Source organism: Dipodomys ordii, unplaced genomic scaffold (genome assembly GCF_000151885.1).
Source record: "Dipodomys ordii isolate 6190 unplaced genomic scaffold, Dord_2.0 Scaffold10, whole genome shotgun sequence".
Classification (NCBI taxonomy): Eukaryota; Metazoa; Chordata; class Mammalia; order Rodentia; family Heteromyidae; genus Dipodomys; species Dipodomys ordii.
The window spans coordinates 1,045,494-1,063,057 of record NW_012267226.1 but is presented as its reverse complement, the minus strand read 5'-3'; the positions used below and the strand labels follow the sequence as shown (position 1 = coordinate 1,063,057).

The window sequence follows — 17,564 nt, the reverse complement described above, 5'->3', positions numbered from 1 at the left end:
CAATGTAGATACTTGAAGGGCAGGAACAGTGTGACATGTGCAGGGTTGAATGAATGACTTGGCAGGGAAAAGAGTAGCATTGGCAGGATAGGAGGCACTGGGGAGGCAAGGACATGGAGGTAGGGCCTTAATTGGCAAGGAAAGTGTTGTATGGACAGGGGAAGTACAAAGTATAACAAGAATAGTAGCCCAGGGAATCAGGTGGCAGAGACTTGGTAGCAGACACAGATTGGCAAAAATTGGCAGACACTAGACTTCGGGCTCAGTGTAAAATAAGCATGGACTGGGATAGCAAGAACAGGGTAGCAGAGAGTGGGATGGCAAGGACAGGATGTCAGGGAATAAGTTGTCAGGGTTTGGTTGTAGGCACAGAGCAGCACAGGGAGGGTAGCAGGAACAGGAGTCACTGAGCTGGCAGTGACAAGGTAGCAGGGACTGGAGGGACAGGCAGAGGATGGCATGGACACTGTTAAAAGAACAGGCTGGCATGGACAGGTGAGCAGGGACACAGTATCCAACACAGGTTATCAGGGACTGGGCTGGCAGTGCCAAGGTAGCAGAGACTGGATGGGCAGGTATACGATGGCAGGGACATGGACAGTTGCAAGAACAGTCAAGCATGGACAGGCTGGCAGGGACAGAGTAGCACAGACTAGAATGGCAAGGGCAATGCAGTGCAGGGACAGTATGACAAGGACTGGGGTGGTGGGGACAGAGTAACAGTGACTGGAGTGGCAGGGACAAGATAGCAGATAATATGGTGGCAGACACTGAGGTAGTAGGGACTGTGCAGCAGACAGAGAGTAGCAAAGGCAGGGTGCCAGAGACTAGGATTTAATGACAGGGTAGGAGGAACATTGGTTGCAGAGACAAGATAGCTGGAAGGAACAGGGTAGCAATAACAAGGATGCATGGACAGGGGTACAAGGATAGAGTAGCCAAGAGTAGGGTAGCAGAGATTGAGGTAACAAGGACAAGGGTTGGCCAGAGCCTTGGGCCTAACTCCCTATGTTTGGATTTTCTATCTTTAGGCAATCACTAATACTTCCAATAATTCCTCCTCCTTGATTCCAGTAGGGATCAAGTCTGTGTGCTAGTGCTGCAACACCTCGGGCAGCATCTGTAGGATCTCTCACACATAGATGTTCTTTAGGGACAAACACTTCCAAGGCTATAAGACAGACTCCACATAGGGAGAGCTGCTCACCTTTTTCAAGCTAAAGCAATGTCTTCTCAGAAATTCTGGCTTCCAAGTAAAGGAAACAGGGATGGCAGTGGTAGCTCAGCCAACTAGGTCTTCGGGTGCCTCCATGGTTAATTAAAATCCCCAGTGATTGTCATTGTGTTACCATTGGCTTGATTTTTCTGCTTCACTCCTGGGTGACTGGGGCATTTGGCTTTGTTAGCAGTCTTGTAATTTTTTTTCTTGGCTGGAGCCAGTTTTCTACCTCTGGCTTCTTTAGTAAGTCAAGGCTGGGATAGGGAAAGTGAGGTAACCACATTCCCAGGACCTCAGGATTCACCTCAATCACTTCTATACCAGTGATCACCAAGAAGTATATCTAACTCTTAGAACTGCTGATGATAGAGTAATCCAGAAGAGTACTAGTCAACTAGGAATGTGGATGTAGCCTAACTGATCTCATGTTGTCAGTGACAGAAGGGAAACAAAGAGGGTATGGCCAGCCCTTCCCACCCCAAGTCAGGAGGAATGTGTGGGGTCATAGTGAACTCAAGTAACAGTTGAGTTGAGTTACAGTACTACTCTGGGGTAATAACTCCACAGTCATTGTGAATAAGCAGGACCAGCTTTAGCTGGGAGCCAGCTTGGCTTTGTAACTGACCAGTCATGGCCTCCTTGTCACTACTGCAATCACCTGGTGAGCTTGAGAGACTGCTCTCAGGCCACTCTCCTAGACTGTCTTCTGTTGTGCACTGCAAAAGCAGGACTGGGAATTACACCACTCAACTTAAGAAATGGGTGAATAAGGGAATAAGTAGTGGTTAGTGTATCATGTAAAAGTTCCTTTCGTGACTCCACACCTCATCACCAATACTTTCATACTATAGCAATTGCCTGAAGAGAATTCTCCCATCTAGTCTTTCAGACAGCCCCATCATCTTCACACCCCTATCCATCTTTCCTTGGAGTAGCCTTAATTCTGGTAATAAGTCTGATCTCCTTCCACTTGCATCCATTCTTGGTCATCTATTTCCTACTGCTTATTCTTCTATTCCCTTAATTCTACTTAGAGAAAGATGTATTCAGTCATTTATTCAATGGGGATTTATTTTCAGGACTGAACCAGAAATGAACCCAATTTCTGATGGCCTTGCAATACAGGGACCTGTTTTCATATATTTCAAAATTATTCATATTCTACTATTTTAATTGCTACTCAACACCTAAATCTGTTTACCTTTACTTTCCTCTCTTCCTTCTTCTATTTTTTCTTTTTCTTTTTTCAGTGAGGAACCTAAGGTTTATAATGAATTAGGGAAGACATCTAACACTGAGCTATATCTCTAGCCCTGTGTAATATTCTTGACTATAACTTGTTCCATAAATCAATTGAGATTCTGACAAGCAATTTTGGCTGAATCAAGATAAGAGTTTAGTATTGTGCATATAGATACTGCTACATTATTTTTCTTCCTATTTTTCCATTTATAACAAGCAGATACTAGTTTCTTCTTTACATTAGGCTTGTCAATGAAATTATTTAAATACAATCACTTTTTATTTTTAGAAAAAATGTTTTACAAAAACCAGAGGAAAGGTAGTTATTTTTAAATGTAGAGACAAGGTCTTTAATGGATGGAATCTGACAGGTGATAGAGAAAAGTATGAACTGTAGCACATAAGTCTATCAGTCCAAAGAAAAATGTGAAACAAGGATTTATATCCTGCTAAACTGACTTAGATGATAATGGTTACAGGCAACATTTTTTGGTGCAGGTTCTGGTATTGGACATTAGAGCCTCATACTTTCAATTGACTTTTTTCACCTTGTTTTTTCAATTGGCTCTATCACTTGAGCCACATGTCCATTTCAGACATAGTAAGACATGTAATACTAATATGGAAGTGGTATTCTATTCCATTTTTTGTATTCTATGGTTAGCACACATTGAGGTTCTTTGCACTGAACAACAAGGGAAATACACAGGGAAAGGAGAGATACCTAGTGTTAGGTCATAGGTCCTCCTTAGACTTTTTGTTTTGTTTTGTTTTTGGTCATGGGCTTGAACTCTGGGCCTGGGCGCTGTCCCTCAGCTCTTCAGCTCAAGGCGAGTGCTTTACCACTTGAGCTAGAGTGCTACTTCCGGTTTTCTGGTGGTTTATTGGAGATAGGAGTCTCACAGTCTCTCCTGCCCAGGCTGGCTTTGAACCGCGATCCTCAGATCTCAGCCTCCTGAGTAGCTAGGATTACAGGCGTGTGCCACCAGCGCCCGGAAAATCTCTCTGGAAAATCACTTTTTTTTTTATACTGATGGTAGTTAAACTTAGGTTTAATGGCATGCTAAATGGGTGTTCCACCATTGAGCTACATTCCATACTTAACTAAGTCAAGTAATTAAGAACAGTGAGACTGCTAAGAAGCATCAGGTATAGAGCTGACAAGTTGCCTGAGCTGAGAAGTTGCCCAGCTGAAGCTGGATAGTCACTTTAATGATGCCAATAGTGCACACAGAAGGAGGATGAGCCTGAGGTCTTCTAGATTTGAAACCCTCATATTTTGGAAGAAGAAAATATAAAGTTAAGATCAAAACAGTGTATTTTATAAGTGAAAACGTAAGCGGGATGTGTCAATTCAAACTCAAGATCACGTTACCTTGTTAGGTCCAGCTCCAAAGTGGTCTTCAAACATCATTCCATTTGAAGAATCAGGGCACAATGAAGAATCTGGTCAGACCCCAAAAGGGAAAAATCCATGCTGCCAGGGATCTACATGGCCAGAAGACAGCAGTCCTCAGAGACCACTCTGGTTTATGTTAACTGCCTTGGGATGTAATACAAAAATATAGTCATTAGGCATAGTTATCGCAACTTAAATAGTAAATAACAGTATCCATAGCAAAGGGAATAAATGAAAATGATTAAATCCATGCCTTCACAGTATTACCTAAATAGCATAGCTTAATTAGTCATAGTTAGAGGATAAGAGTGTACTCATTCATTAATTCAAAACTTACAGATTAAGTGGGAAGAAAAAAATCCATTCTGGCTGGTAAAAGTATTTGAGAAGCTCCAACCCCCTTTATGAGGAAAGCTCTAGTGAAACTAGAATCCATGCAACACTCCTCAATATAATAAAGGCCACATATGACAAATCTACCATGAAAAGTTAAAACCATTTCCTCTAAAATCAGGAACAAGACAAGGATGTCCACTCTCTCCACTCCTCTTCAACATAGCATTGGAATTCCTTGCCAGAGCAAAAAGAAAATGGCCAAACATAAAGGGGATCCAGAGAAAGAAGAAATAAAACTCTCCTTTTTCAGATGACATGATCCTGTATTTAAAGAACTCCATAGACTCCTCTCCAAAGTTACTTAAGCTGATCAGAAACTTTGGCAAAGTAGCAGGGTATAAAATTAACCCACAAAAATCAGTATCTTTTCTGCATGCCAACAATGAGTGTGATTGAAATCAGGAAAGCAACTACTTTTGCAATAGCCTCAAAAAACAGTTAGGAATTAACTTAACCAAAGAGGCAAAGGACCTCTATAATGAAAACTTTAAATTAAAGCAGACTTAAGGAAGTGGGAAAACCTCCCATGCTCCTGGATTGGAAGGATTAACATCATGGAAATGGCAATATTGCCCAAATCTATCTACAAATTCAATACAATAACCATCAATATCCCAACAACACTCTTTAATGAAATAGAAAAGCAATCTAAACATTCATATGGAATAGGAGAAGATCCCAAATAGCAAAACCAATCCTTAGCAGGATAAACAGCACTGAAAGAATATCAATGTCAAACTTCAAACTCTATTATAAGGCTGTGGTTATAAAAACAGCTTTGTGCTGACACATGAACTGGCCTGAGACCCAATGGAATAACCAAGGACCCAGAAATGATCCCAAAGAACTATGGCCCACAATCTTTGATAAGAGAGCCAAAATTATCAGATGGAAAAAGACACTCTATTCAAAAAATGGTGCTGGCAAAATTGGCTATATACATGTAGAAAATGACTCTACATGTTTGATTCTTATATATCACCTTGTACCAGAATCAATTCCAAACGGATCAAAGACCTTGAGGTAAGAAAAATATTACAGGAAGGGACAAGGATATACTATGGCTCCTTGGCACAGGTTGAAACTTCCTAAATACAGATCCAGAAACACAATCAAAAAATAAAAATAAAAAGGGCTGGATAGATGAAATTGCATTAAACTGTAGAGCTTCTGCATGGCAAAGGACATAGCCAGCAAGATAAATAGAAAGCCCACAGATTGGGAGAAGATCTTCAAGAGACAAGGGCTCATATCTAAACTATACTTAGAGTTCAAAAAATTAAACCCCCAGTAACAAATCCTCAAAGAAACAATCACCCCATTAATAAGTGGACTAAAGAATTAAAAGAGACTTCTCTGGAAAGGAAATAAGAATAGTCAATAGACCCATGAAGAAATGTTCAACATTTCTGTCCATAAAAGAAATGCATATTAAAACCACATTGAGATTCCGCCTCACCACAGTTAGAATGGCCATTATCAAGAAAAACAAACAATAGTAGTTGCTGGTGAAGATGTGGCCAAAAGGCCACTGTTGGTGGGAATATAAACTGGTTTAACCCCTCTATAAAGCAGTATGAAGGTTCCTCAAAAGACTAAACATAGAGCTCCCTTATGATCCAGCAATCACACTCCAATTGGCAATTACCCAAATGACCACCAACAAGTCCATATTAAAGTTATCAGCACAACTGATATTATTCATCATAGCTAAGATATGGAACCAACCCAGATGCCCCTCAGTAGATGAATGGACCTAGAAAATGTGGTATTTCTACACAGTGGAATTAAATGCTTCCATCAGAAGGAATGACATTGCACCATTTGTAAGGAAACAGAAAGACTCAGAAAAAATCATATTCAGTGAAGTAAGCCAGACCCAAAGAAACATAAGCTCCATGGTTTCCCTCAATTATAACAATTAGAATATGTTTAGGATAGTTCTAGCAGAGGATCACAATAGCTTAATAGCTATGTACATATGACTATATAAAATGATGCTAATTGAAATGAACTCCAAGATATGGAAACAAGAATTGATTTTGTTTTTTTACTGTACTGTGTGAAATTATTTCTTTTTTCCTTCATTTTTTAACCCCTTTGGTTTATCTCCTATTGTCACTGTTTTTGATTTTAGTACCCTGTGTCTTATAGGTAGGTTTATCTGATTTGGGGAAGGGAAAGGGAATAACAAAATGGTGAGACAAAAAACAAAGGGCAACAACAATACTCACAAGACACTATGCTGGAAGTGAACTTTACAACTTCAGTGTGAGGAGAGGAGTCAGGAGGGGGAAAGGAAAGTGGGAGAAAATGAAGGAGGGGGTAATAATGTTTTACAAGAAATGTACTCATTACTTTGGTAACTGTAACCCCTCTGTACATCACCCTTACAAAAAAATAAAATTTAAAAAAAGAAATATTCTGACTGTTCTGGTGTGAATAAATCACTTAAAATACATGGAAGGAAATTTAATCTCCAGTGCATTAAAAATGGCAAGAATTTAATGTTGCTACAAAAAGAGTGAAACAAAGAAAGTTTGGTCTCTTTTGTCCTTCTGCCTTCTGCCATGTAAGGACATTTAATCAACCAATATGGATAAATCTTCCACTAAATGCCAGGTATTATTCTATGCCTAACAAATTTAAAAAATAGGCTAGGGGGGTTATCTCAAATAGCTAGATAAGCAACCAATATACCTTCTGGGGCTTGTGAAGGTCCAGGATGAAGCATGTTCTCTTCAGACTCATTTCTGGAGTGATTTGGGTTATGAACAATCAACACGGGCAACAGTAGGTTGTTATTGGTGGTAGTGGGTAGTGAAATCACATGGTGTATACTCCAGTATTTATAAAAATCAACAACTACCATTTATAGTCTGGAAATAGCCTGAAGGCATACAGCAAATGAAGAAAACAGTAAAGCTTTGTAAGAACATCGAGATTTTTGAGAACTTTTTTGATATTTTACGAACATAATATTTTTTACAAAAACATGATTTCTGGCACATAAATAACCACTTATGTCCTCCCTCTAGAAAGGATAGAAATTCCACAGAGCAGTGGGAGACAGGTACAGAGATAGCTCATCCCCACAGCTGTAAATGTAGGGATGTCTGCCTGCCAAAAGTAAGAACAGGTATCTCTCATTTTCCTAGGCTCTGGTTTTCCTCTCAGAAACAAGACAACAATCAGCTAGTATTAGTGGAACTTCTCAGGGTGGTGAGGTCAATACAGGCACAGCAGGAGACCTTTGTACATGCCAGGCTGGGCCCTTGGAACAACAGAATTTTAAACAATAGTGTTTAAGTAACCAGAGAAGTAAACAAGTCCTGTCCACAGTTGCTACACTACATCATTTGAAATGTTCTATTTTTACTAATAATTACGAGATATGCAAAGGGACAGTAAGTGTGACAATCAGGACAAAAGGTACCTGTTGTGAGAGAATCCAGATATTTGAACGGACAGATATCAAAGTACAAAAATAACAATAGATAGTATAATATCTGAGTTGCCATTGATAAAGGGCAAAGACCTTTTGGTAAAGAAAAATTAGCCTTTGTCCCTTCTCCATCCTTGCTAAAAAGCAAAAGAACATCTCTCCCTCAGTCAAGTTTACCAAGCTGGCAGCTTTGCAGAAGGTTGCTGATAACCTTGAGGCTCATCACCAGCTGCACTAAGTTGCTGCATTAGTCAGAAGTTTATCATAAAAATAATTTCTGTAATAGTGTCAATAGCATTGATATTAGTCATGCTGACCAAGTGAAGATTATGTTTTGCCTATGCTCTTGTGACTCAAGACTATGTTTTGGTTATGTTTTGCTTCTGTAACCTTGCTTGTTTGCCTCAGTAACAGGGCCTTAAGCTCACCAATTGAAGACAACCTCTGAGTGGTCCCAGTATGGGCAGCCTATTGCAAATTATTACGTATGATATTTACCATAAAGAACAAATGGATTTAAAGGTAATATAACTATAATCAATGAAAATGTGCCAAACCTGCCTCACATGGCTTGTCTATGTAACCCTATGCAACCTATCTCTTAAAAATCCCAGCTTGAGGACCGCTCAGGGTTGCAGTTTCAGCTCCCGAGTCTGTGCTGTGTCCCTGGCCGGTCAGCTATCCACTTCCCCAAATAAATTCATCTTTTTACATGAGGCTACCCTGAGTGGTGGACTCTTTTCCCCATAACAATAGGAAATACAGTCTTTATTGGAATGTGAGACAGTGGTAGAGGAAGGAAATGGTGAGGGTGACTGAGTATATAATGTACATATAAAAAGTGTATACATGGGGCTGGGAAGGTGGCTCAGTGATAGGGTGCTTGCCTTGCATGCATGAGGCCCTGGGTTCGATTCTTCAGCCCACATAAGCAGAAAAAGCCAGAAGTGGCACTGTGGCTCAAGTGGTAGAGGCTAACCTTGAGCTGAAGAGCTGAGGGACAGTGCCCAGGCCCCAGAGTTCAGGCCCACAACCGACCAAAAAAAAAAAGTGTTTATATGCTAGTCCCTCAGGAAGCTGAGATCTGAGCATCAGGGATTAAAGCCAGCCTGGACAAGAAAATCCATGAGACTCTAAGCTGCAATAAATAGCTCAAAATGCTGGAAGTAGAAGTGGGCTTTAAGTGGTAGAGTTCTAGCTTTGAATAAGAACAAACAAAAAAAAGCTCAGGAACAATGCTTGGATCTTAAGTTCAAGCCTCAGGACCGGAATAAAAGAAAGTGCATACATTAATCAATGTATTATATACATTGTGACTTTTCCATATATGCTTATAGTATGCTAGTCAATATCATTTCCTATATCATTTTCCCTTCATCATATTGTAAAAAACTTTGGACAGGTTTCATTGTTTCATTCTCATACATGCAAACAATCACTATTGACTGTATTTATTTTCTTTCTAACAAAGTACTATATAAGCATTTATAAAAACAGAGCAATGAAGTAGGGGAGGGGATAAGGGAGAATGATTGAGGAGGTGAGTTTAAATTAATTTTATGCTTATATTGAAATATCACCACGAAACTCCCCTTTATGACAAATATATACTAATAAAAACAATTGTCTTTTAAAAAGAACAATGATAACCAATATCATACTTAATAGTGAAACCACATGTACTTATTCTAAGATAAGGAACAAGATAAATACTTTTAATTTGCACTGTATTGGAGTTGCTAGCAAGGTCAATTTGACAATAGAAACTCACATGTCCAGGTAGATAGGAAGGAGTATAATTATGTGCAGATAACATTATCTTTTTATCTGTGCCACCTTGGGGCTTGAACTCAGGGCCTTGATGCTGTTACCTGAGCTTATTCACTGACAGCTAGAGCTCTACCACTTGAGCCACAGCTCCACTTCTAGCTTTTTGATGGTTAACTGGGGATAAGTAAGAGCCTCAGGGACTTTCCTTTCCTAGGCTGGCTTTGAACTACAATCCTCAGCAACAGCTTCTGGCTCCCCATGCTAACATCATCTTTTATTTAGAAAATCACAGGGATTCATAAAAATTATTATAGTCAAAAATTGAGTTAAATGAAGTAACAGGATATAATGTTTATATAAAAGTAATTGGACTTATATGTGTAAGAAATCAACAATTTAAAAGGAATGTAGGGAGTCAATTTTATATTTACACTAGTATCAAAAATAAAATACTTAGAAATAAGTTAATCCAAAATGTAACCTTGAACAATGAAAAACACACTACACAGCTAGTTTTGGAAGTATCCCACTTTTTACCTTATCTTTATCTCCTTGCCTCTGAGAAATTTAACAGAAAGAGATATTTTTTGTCCTTTATATTGTTACAGGTGCTCTTAAAGTCTACACATCCCCATAAGTCCTTATGATCTCCATTTTCATGAGTAACAGCTGAGGTCTACAATAAATGGAGGACTGAATATTGGGCATGAAAGTGTTCCACCCAAGCCTTCCCAATCACATTGTGTGTAAAAGATCATCAAAAATCACAATGAATGTTTAAGAGAGAGAAGCAAAGGATCTAATTAAGATAGGAGAGAAGGAGACAATGAATTTATTCCACAGTCTAATGGATGAAGGTATGGGAAAACAAGACTGAGGTCCCCTAGATACGTAGTTTTGAGTTACTGAGAGGAACTTTTAGGATCAGAGAAAATGTAGGAATTCAAGCCAAGGTAAGGCATACAACATGGAAAGACAAAAACAAGACGTTTGGGGACAAGGCTTAAAGCCTCATATCCTCATAACCCACCCTAAACTTCACTCCTTACCCACACCCACATTCACCTAGATTACCCCAAACCACCATCTCTTTGAAGAGCAATTGAGGTGGTGTCCCATGGTCTAAGAAATCCTGGTAAGGGAACTTTCCCTAGTTAGATGAGGAATTATGAAAAGAAAGGCAAGTAGAGCACTACACACACTCACAGACAGTATCCAGGCTCTGAATTCAGGCCACAGGATCAACAAAATATAAAATAAAATAAAGGAAAAGAGAAAAGGAAGGAAGGAAGGAAGGAAGGAAGGAAGGAAGGAAGGAAGGAAGGAAGGAAGGAAGGAAGGCAGGCAGGCAGGCAGGCAGGAAGCAAGGAAGGAAGGAAGGAAGGAAGGGAGGAAGGGAGGGAAGGATGGAGGGATGGAGGGAGGGAGGGAGGGAGGAAGGGAGGGAGGGAGGGAGGGAGAGGGGAAGAGAGGAAAGGAAGGGAAGACAGGGAGAGAGGGAGGATGCTCTGAAAGGAAAGACAAAATTCAGGTCTGTCTTAGAAACAACCAAAAGCTCCTTAAGATTTCATAAATAGAAATTGGGAGTTTCTGGGAAAATAATCATCATATATGTTGTTAAATCTAATTGACAATGAAAGGGTGGAGAAGCTCGCGCCGAATGGAGGACACCAAGAGATGCTCTCATGCAAAAAGCAAAGGGCTTTTATTCGAGCAGGCTCGGGCTCACAGCATGACCTTAAACCAGTCAGCAGCTGAGAGCCCCGAGCTTTCCTGAGGGTGACCTCATATAGGACTTTATTATCCATTATGGCAAAGCCGGCGCATTAGTAGCCAATAGATTTAAAGTATCGCATCGGGGTCTGCACGCAGGCAGCCAATCATTTTATACTGAGTCACATACTTTTACCAATCATCTTAAGGAGAGATACATGTCCTAATTTGGGCTAGTAAGAGATACGTGCCAAGCTGCCTGTGCGCGTGGACCCTTGGAATGGGGAAGTGACCTTTTAGACACAGTTTCCTGGAACAGGGCTGGTGCCTTTTGTTTGTTCCCTCGTTCCCTTTAGGTTGGGGTTGGGTAACTGCTTGCAGGCTGCAAAGTTTAGATAACAGGATGTGGGTTTATTCTCATGTCCTGGAGGGAGAGGCTGTTCCCTCATAATAAGGGGGTGTCTCAGAAAGGCAGAGCCAACAGGACCAAGTGAGGTCGCTTTTGGTGGAGTTAAGGGCGGAGTAGGCTCCCTTAATCAGGTTGTATAAGGGGGGCATCAGGGGTGTCCCTATGGTTGTTGATGGAGAGTGTGGTCCCCTGAAGTTGCCGGGGTGGTGCTTTTCTGAATGGAGGCGTGGGTTGTGGTTATATTCTTGGGTAGTGGGGCTTGGGGTACCCGAGGACGGGGACGAAGGACAGGGTTCGGTCCTACCACCACTGGATGAGTCAGGGGCTTCTGACGGAGGGTGATCTTAAACCAGAGGCCATCGTCATTTCCCTCCTTGTAGAGGCGTAACCCCCAAGTCTGACCTTTTTGCCACTGGGCTAGATTTTCAACCCGTTTCCCTGGTTCTGTAAAGGTGATGGACAAGGGGTTGCAGAGAGCCTGCTTTGAGCAGTCCGCCGCGGAGCTCTTTTTAACCTGAATCCAATCATGATTCGAAGATGGTCTCCAATAGGCATCCCCGGTAGTCTCACATCCCCACTTGGCACAGTATAGGGACTCAGGCCCTCCACACTTTAAAACTTGCTTCCTATTTCTCCTGTCTCTAGGACAGACGTAGAACTCCAGCCCGCGGGGTTCGGCACGGGCTTGAGGGTTTGAGCATCCGTACCAAGGGGGAGGGACTACTTTTACTCTCCACTGCAAGTGGTTAGGGTCTTCCTGTTCTGGGATATCCCAGGTGTCCAGCCCCATGAATAGTTGACACAGGTCAGGTGTCAGGGTGGGCCACCAGGTTCCGGGGGTGTGGTTACCTCCAGTTGACCAGAGGACCTGCCCGGTAGCAGTGCTGACTTCCCAAACCAGGCGTTGGTGGGAGTGTGGATTAGCTGCTGAGCCAGCTCCTAGGTTACAGGGTAAGAGTACCAGTAGGAGAAACAATACCAGTTCGGCTGAGGCGAAGTTTAAGGGGATTATCAGTCTTTTCCAATTTCCAGTCGGCTCCCGGCTGGGGTGCTGGCTTAAGATGGGAGGCATGGATCCAGGCAGCGGTGCCGTAGACCTTTACTGCCCTAGGGGTGGTCAGAAGCACTTGGTAGGGTCCTTTCCACCGCGGTTCCAAGGTAGAAACCTGGTGACAACTGACGTAGACGAAGTCCCCCACCTGGTAACGATGACGGCTCCGTCTCCTGGCTGATAAGAACTGGACAATTGTTTCCACAGAATACGCTGGGCTTTTTCCAATGCTCTAAGTCAAGTAAGGGGGTAGAAAAAGCACAATCAAACTCAATAATAGATGATAGGTCCCTTACAGGTGGTGGAGAGCAGTATAGTATTTCATAGGGGGTAAGGAGGAGGAGGGGTGATTCTAGCCCTAAACAGGGCATAGGGCAGGAGCATTGTCCAATCCTTTAAGCCAGTCTCTAAGGCCAATTTAGTCAAGGTCTCTTTAATGGTTCTATTCATTCTTTCTACCTGGCCTGAACTCTGGGGCCTGTATGCACAATGTAATTTCCAATCAATCCCCAATATTTTGGCCACACCCTGACTTACCTGGGCCACAAATGCCGGTCCATTGTCAGACAAGTTCCTCCATGATCTTCTTTACCACCACGTTGGCTGTCTCCTTTTTGGTAGGGAAGGCTGTCCATCCTGAAAAAGTGTCTACAAAAATTAAAAGATATTTCATGCCATACTTTGCGGGTCTCACCTCGGTGAAGTCGAGTTCCCAAAACTGGCTGGGTCTTGATCCTCTCAGCCTCTTCCCCTCCGGTATCCTGGAGGGGAAGGCATTCACGACTTGACATGCCCTGCAGTCCTTGGTTACCTGGTCAGCCAAGGCCTTCCTTTTTGCTGGAGGCAGAGTCATGAATTGCCCCTGTTCTCTTAAAAGAATTTGTAGCTTCTTGGATCCTAGATGTGTAAACTGGTGAATTTGTTGTAAACACTGGAGCGCTTCTTTTTCTGTCCATGGCAGATCTTTAGGGGGCAAGCTGGCCTGACAGTCCCCTGGGATCTTTTTGGGTTGAAGATCTTTATTTATTAGGAGTACAGCGGGGCTTTCCCGCTAAGCTACGGCCCGGGCTTCCTGGTCTGCCCTCTGGTTGCCCACAGCCATGGGGTCTGAGCCATGTTGGTGTCCAGGGCAGTGGACAATAGCCAGCTCCTTGGGTAGATGTAGGGCAGAGAGGAGCTGTAAAATCTCATTTTTGTTTTTAATCTCTCTTCCACTAAAGGTCAGCAGCCCCCTCCTCTGGTAGATTGCTCCATGTACATGAGCAGTCGCAAAGGCATAGCGGCTGTCAGTATATATGGTGGCTTTTCTTCCCTTGGCTAGCTCTAGCGCTTGGGTGAGTGCTATCAATTCCGCTTTCTGGGCCGATGTCCCTTCAGGGAGTGCGGAAGACCAGACTACTTCGTCTTTACTGACCACCGCCGCTCCCGCTCGCCTCTTACCTTCTTGGAGGAAGCTACTGCCATCTGTCTACCACATCACCTCTGGATTTTTCAAGGGCTGGTCTTTCAAGTCCTGCCTTACTCCTGCTTCTTCCGCCAGGACATCTTGGCAAGTGTGCAACACCAGGCCTTTGGCTTCCTCGGGGAGTAGGGTGGCTGGGTTTAGGGTAGAAGGAGGTCCGAAAACAACTCTTTCCTTATCCAAGACTTTGGTAGTGAGTAATCCTTGCATTTGATAGCCCCCTGTCAGGGGGTTGCCTCACTACGCTTTCCAGGGCATGGGGAGCAACAATGGTGAATTTCTGGCCCAGAGTCAGTTTGTCAGCATCCTTGGTTAGGAGAGCCGCTGCTGCAATAGCTTTTAAGCCCCTGGGCCGTCCAGCAGCTACTGAGTCCAGTCTTTTTGACAGATAGGCCACCCGTCTCTTCCAGGGCCCCAAAGTCTGAGTTAACACCCCTCTGGCCACTCCCCCTTTTTCTTCAATATAGAGTAAAGGGCTTCTCTGTATTTGGGAGTGCTAGTGCCGGAGCGGATAATAGGGCCTGCTTGATGGCATCAAAGGCCTGTTGTTGCTCATGGCCCCAGTGAAAGCTAGCATCTCCTTTTAAGAGGGGGTACAGAGGGGCCGCGAGGGACGCAAAGCCCGGGATCCATAGTCTACAAAAGCCAGCGGTGCCCAGGAATTCCCTTAGTTACTTCCGATTAGCTGGGGGAGGGATCTGCACAACAGTCTTTTTCCGAGCTTCAGTCAGCCATCTCTTTCCCTCTCTCAACATATAGCCCAAGAAGATTACTTCTTTTACACATATCCGGGCTTTCTTGGCGGAGGCTCTGTACCCCAGTCTGGCTAGTTTGGACAGTAATTCCCGGGTCCCCTACTCACAGTCTTCCTGGGTAGAGGCCGCAAGGAGTAGATCATCCACATACTATAGCAGAGTTACCTCTGGATGTTGTAGTCTGAAAGCCTTCAGATCCTGGTGTAGGGCTTCATCAAAAATAGTGGATGAGTTCTTAAATCCCTGCGGAAGTCTAGTCCAAGTTGGCTGTCCAGAAGAGCCCGTCTCAGGGTCTATCCACTCAAAAGCAAACAGCTACTGACTGTCCTTGTGCAGGGGTAGGCAGAAAAAGGCATCTTTTAAATCTAATACAGAATACCATTGTCTTTCAGGGCTGAGAGTACTTTCAGGGTTAGGGACTGTGGGGTGGATATCTTGTACCCAGCTGTTAACTTCCCTCAGGTCTTGCACAGGTCGATAATCCTGGGTCCCTGGCTTCTTCACTGGTAGCAGAGGAGTATTCCACATTGACTGGCATTGAACCAGCACCCCCAATCTCAAAATTTTTTGGATATGAGGCCTGATGCCCTCTCTTGCCTCCTTGCTCATATAATATTGTTTTACTTATATAGGGGTGGCAGAGGGTTTCATGGTAACCACCACTGGGGGCTGACTAGTGGCTAATCCCAGTCCAGCTATTTCTGCCCACGCTCCAGGGAACTCCAGGAAACAGTTGATATTCGTCCTCAACTGACATGGTTAGGGCCACAACCATGGGCTGTCTTACAGAAGGGTTGAGGAACTCCACTTTTGGCCCCCCAGGGTTAAAAGTGATCCGTGCCCTAAGTTTTGTCAACAAGTCTCTTCCCATCAAAGGAGCTGGGCACTCTGGGATGATCAAAAAGGAATGTTGCACTTTTCCTCTACCCAAATCCATAGTTCTTTTGGTAGTCCAGGCCCGGTATCGGCTGCCGTTTGCTCCCTGGACTAGAGACCTTTTATTTGAGAGTGGGCCGAGCGGAGCTTGAAGGGCTGAGTATACTGCCCCTGTGTCTACTTCAAAGTCAATTGGGGTCCCCTCCACATCAAAGGTTACCCTGAGCTCCGGGAGGGGGTCTGAGCCCCGTCCTCCCTAGTCTTCTTCTTCCAGGGCTAGCAAGGTAGATTGACGAGCCTGGGGCAATCTTTTTCTTCTAGGGCAGTCTCTGGCCCAATGTCCTTTGTCCTTGCAGTAGGCACATTGGTCTGAGGTCAGAGAGGACCGTCAGCTCGGGCCCAGGTTTCCCTTCCTGTCTCCCTGATCTCTAAATCCTGGCTTTTCCACTACTGTGGCCAAAATCTTTGTTAATGCTTTGTCCCTTCTCTTATCCTTCTCTCTCTCTCTTCCCTCTCCCTTTCCTTTCTTTGTTCCTTTTCTTCCTCAGTCTCTCTCTTATAGAAAACTTTATCTGCCTCTCTCACTAGGTCTCTTAGGGTCAGGTCCTGAAGCCCGTCTAGACGCTGCAGCTTTCGTCTAATGTCTAGTGTGGACTGTCCTATAAAAGCCATGGCGACTGATGCCCTCTGTTCCTCGGACTGAGGATTAAAAGGAATATATCTCCTATAAGCCTCCATGATCCTTTCCAGGAACATAGAGGGTGACTCAGTGGGCCCTTGAATGACCTCTCTTACCTTAGCCAAATTGGTGGGCCTTCTAGAGACCACGTGGAGACCCGCCAGGAGAGCCCGAGGATAGGAGGACAAATGCTCCCTACCTTGCAGGGTATTTGGGTTCCAGTCCGGTCTGGTTAGGGGGAAAACATCCTCAATCAGGTTTGGAAGCTGGGTCGGCCTTCCATTTGGCCCCAGTACATTCTTTCTGGCTTCAAGCAGAATTCTCTCTCTTTCTTCCGTTGTTAAGAGAGTATTAAAAGCTGCTGGCAATCATCCCAAGTGGGCTGGTGTGAGTACATAAGAGACTCCACCAAACCTGTCAAACGAGTAGGTTCTTCAGAAAAAGGAGGGTTGTTATTTTTCCAACTATATAAATCTGAGGAGGAGAAGGGCCAGTATTGGAGGGCTGGCATTTCTCCCCCATTCTCATCATCTATCATAGGCCCATAAGGGCGTAGTGGGAGGGTGACAGCCACGTCCATGGAGGATCCTGTGAGAGAAACGACTGTCTTCAGGCTTCGGGTCCCTTGGGCAGGGCCAGACTCCCCGGGAGGGGAAATCCTGGAAGAAGAGGAAACAGAAGAAGGGGAAGGATCAGGGGGTGGGGATACTGGTGGAGACTGAACACTACTCTGGGGGTAGGGTGGTGGTGGAGATTCAAGCAAAAATGGGTCCTGGGATTCCTGTAGGACACGAGGTGAGGGGGATGAGGGAGCAGAAGGCTTCATCGGAAGCATATGGTTCTGCTACAGAACCATATAGTGATGGGGGAGGGGGGGAATGACTTTACCCATAGTGGAGGAGATTCACACAAGTCCTGCCAAGTTAGGATGTAGGCCTCCTGGTCAGGATGACCATGCTGGCCAGGGCGGAAAATAACATCTCGAACTTGTCTGATCAGAGACATGTGGAAGGACCCCTCAGGGGGCCAGCCGACATTGAAAGTTGGCCACTCTGAAGAACAAAAAGTTTGCATTTACCACACCTCACAGTAAGAGAAAGGTTTTGGGCCCGATCTTTCACCTCCGACCAGTGGTCAAGGATCAGTCA

At 43.8% G+C, this 17,564-nt stretch overlaps 1 pseudogene; it reads right to left on the bottom strand.

Annotated features, from left to right (window-relative positions):
* Nucleotides 1-12,919: 12,919 nt before the first annotated feature.
* Nucleotides 12,920-17,324, bottom strand: LOC105980831 (annotated as a pseudogene).
* Between the last annotated feature and the right edge of the window lie 240 nt (nucleotides 17,325-17,564).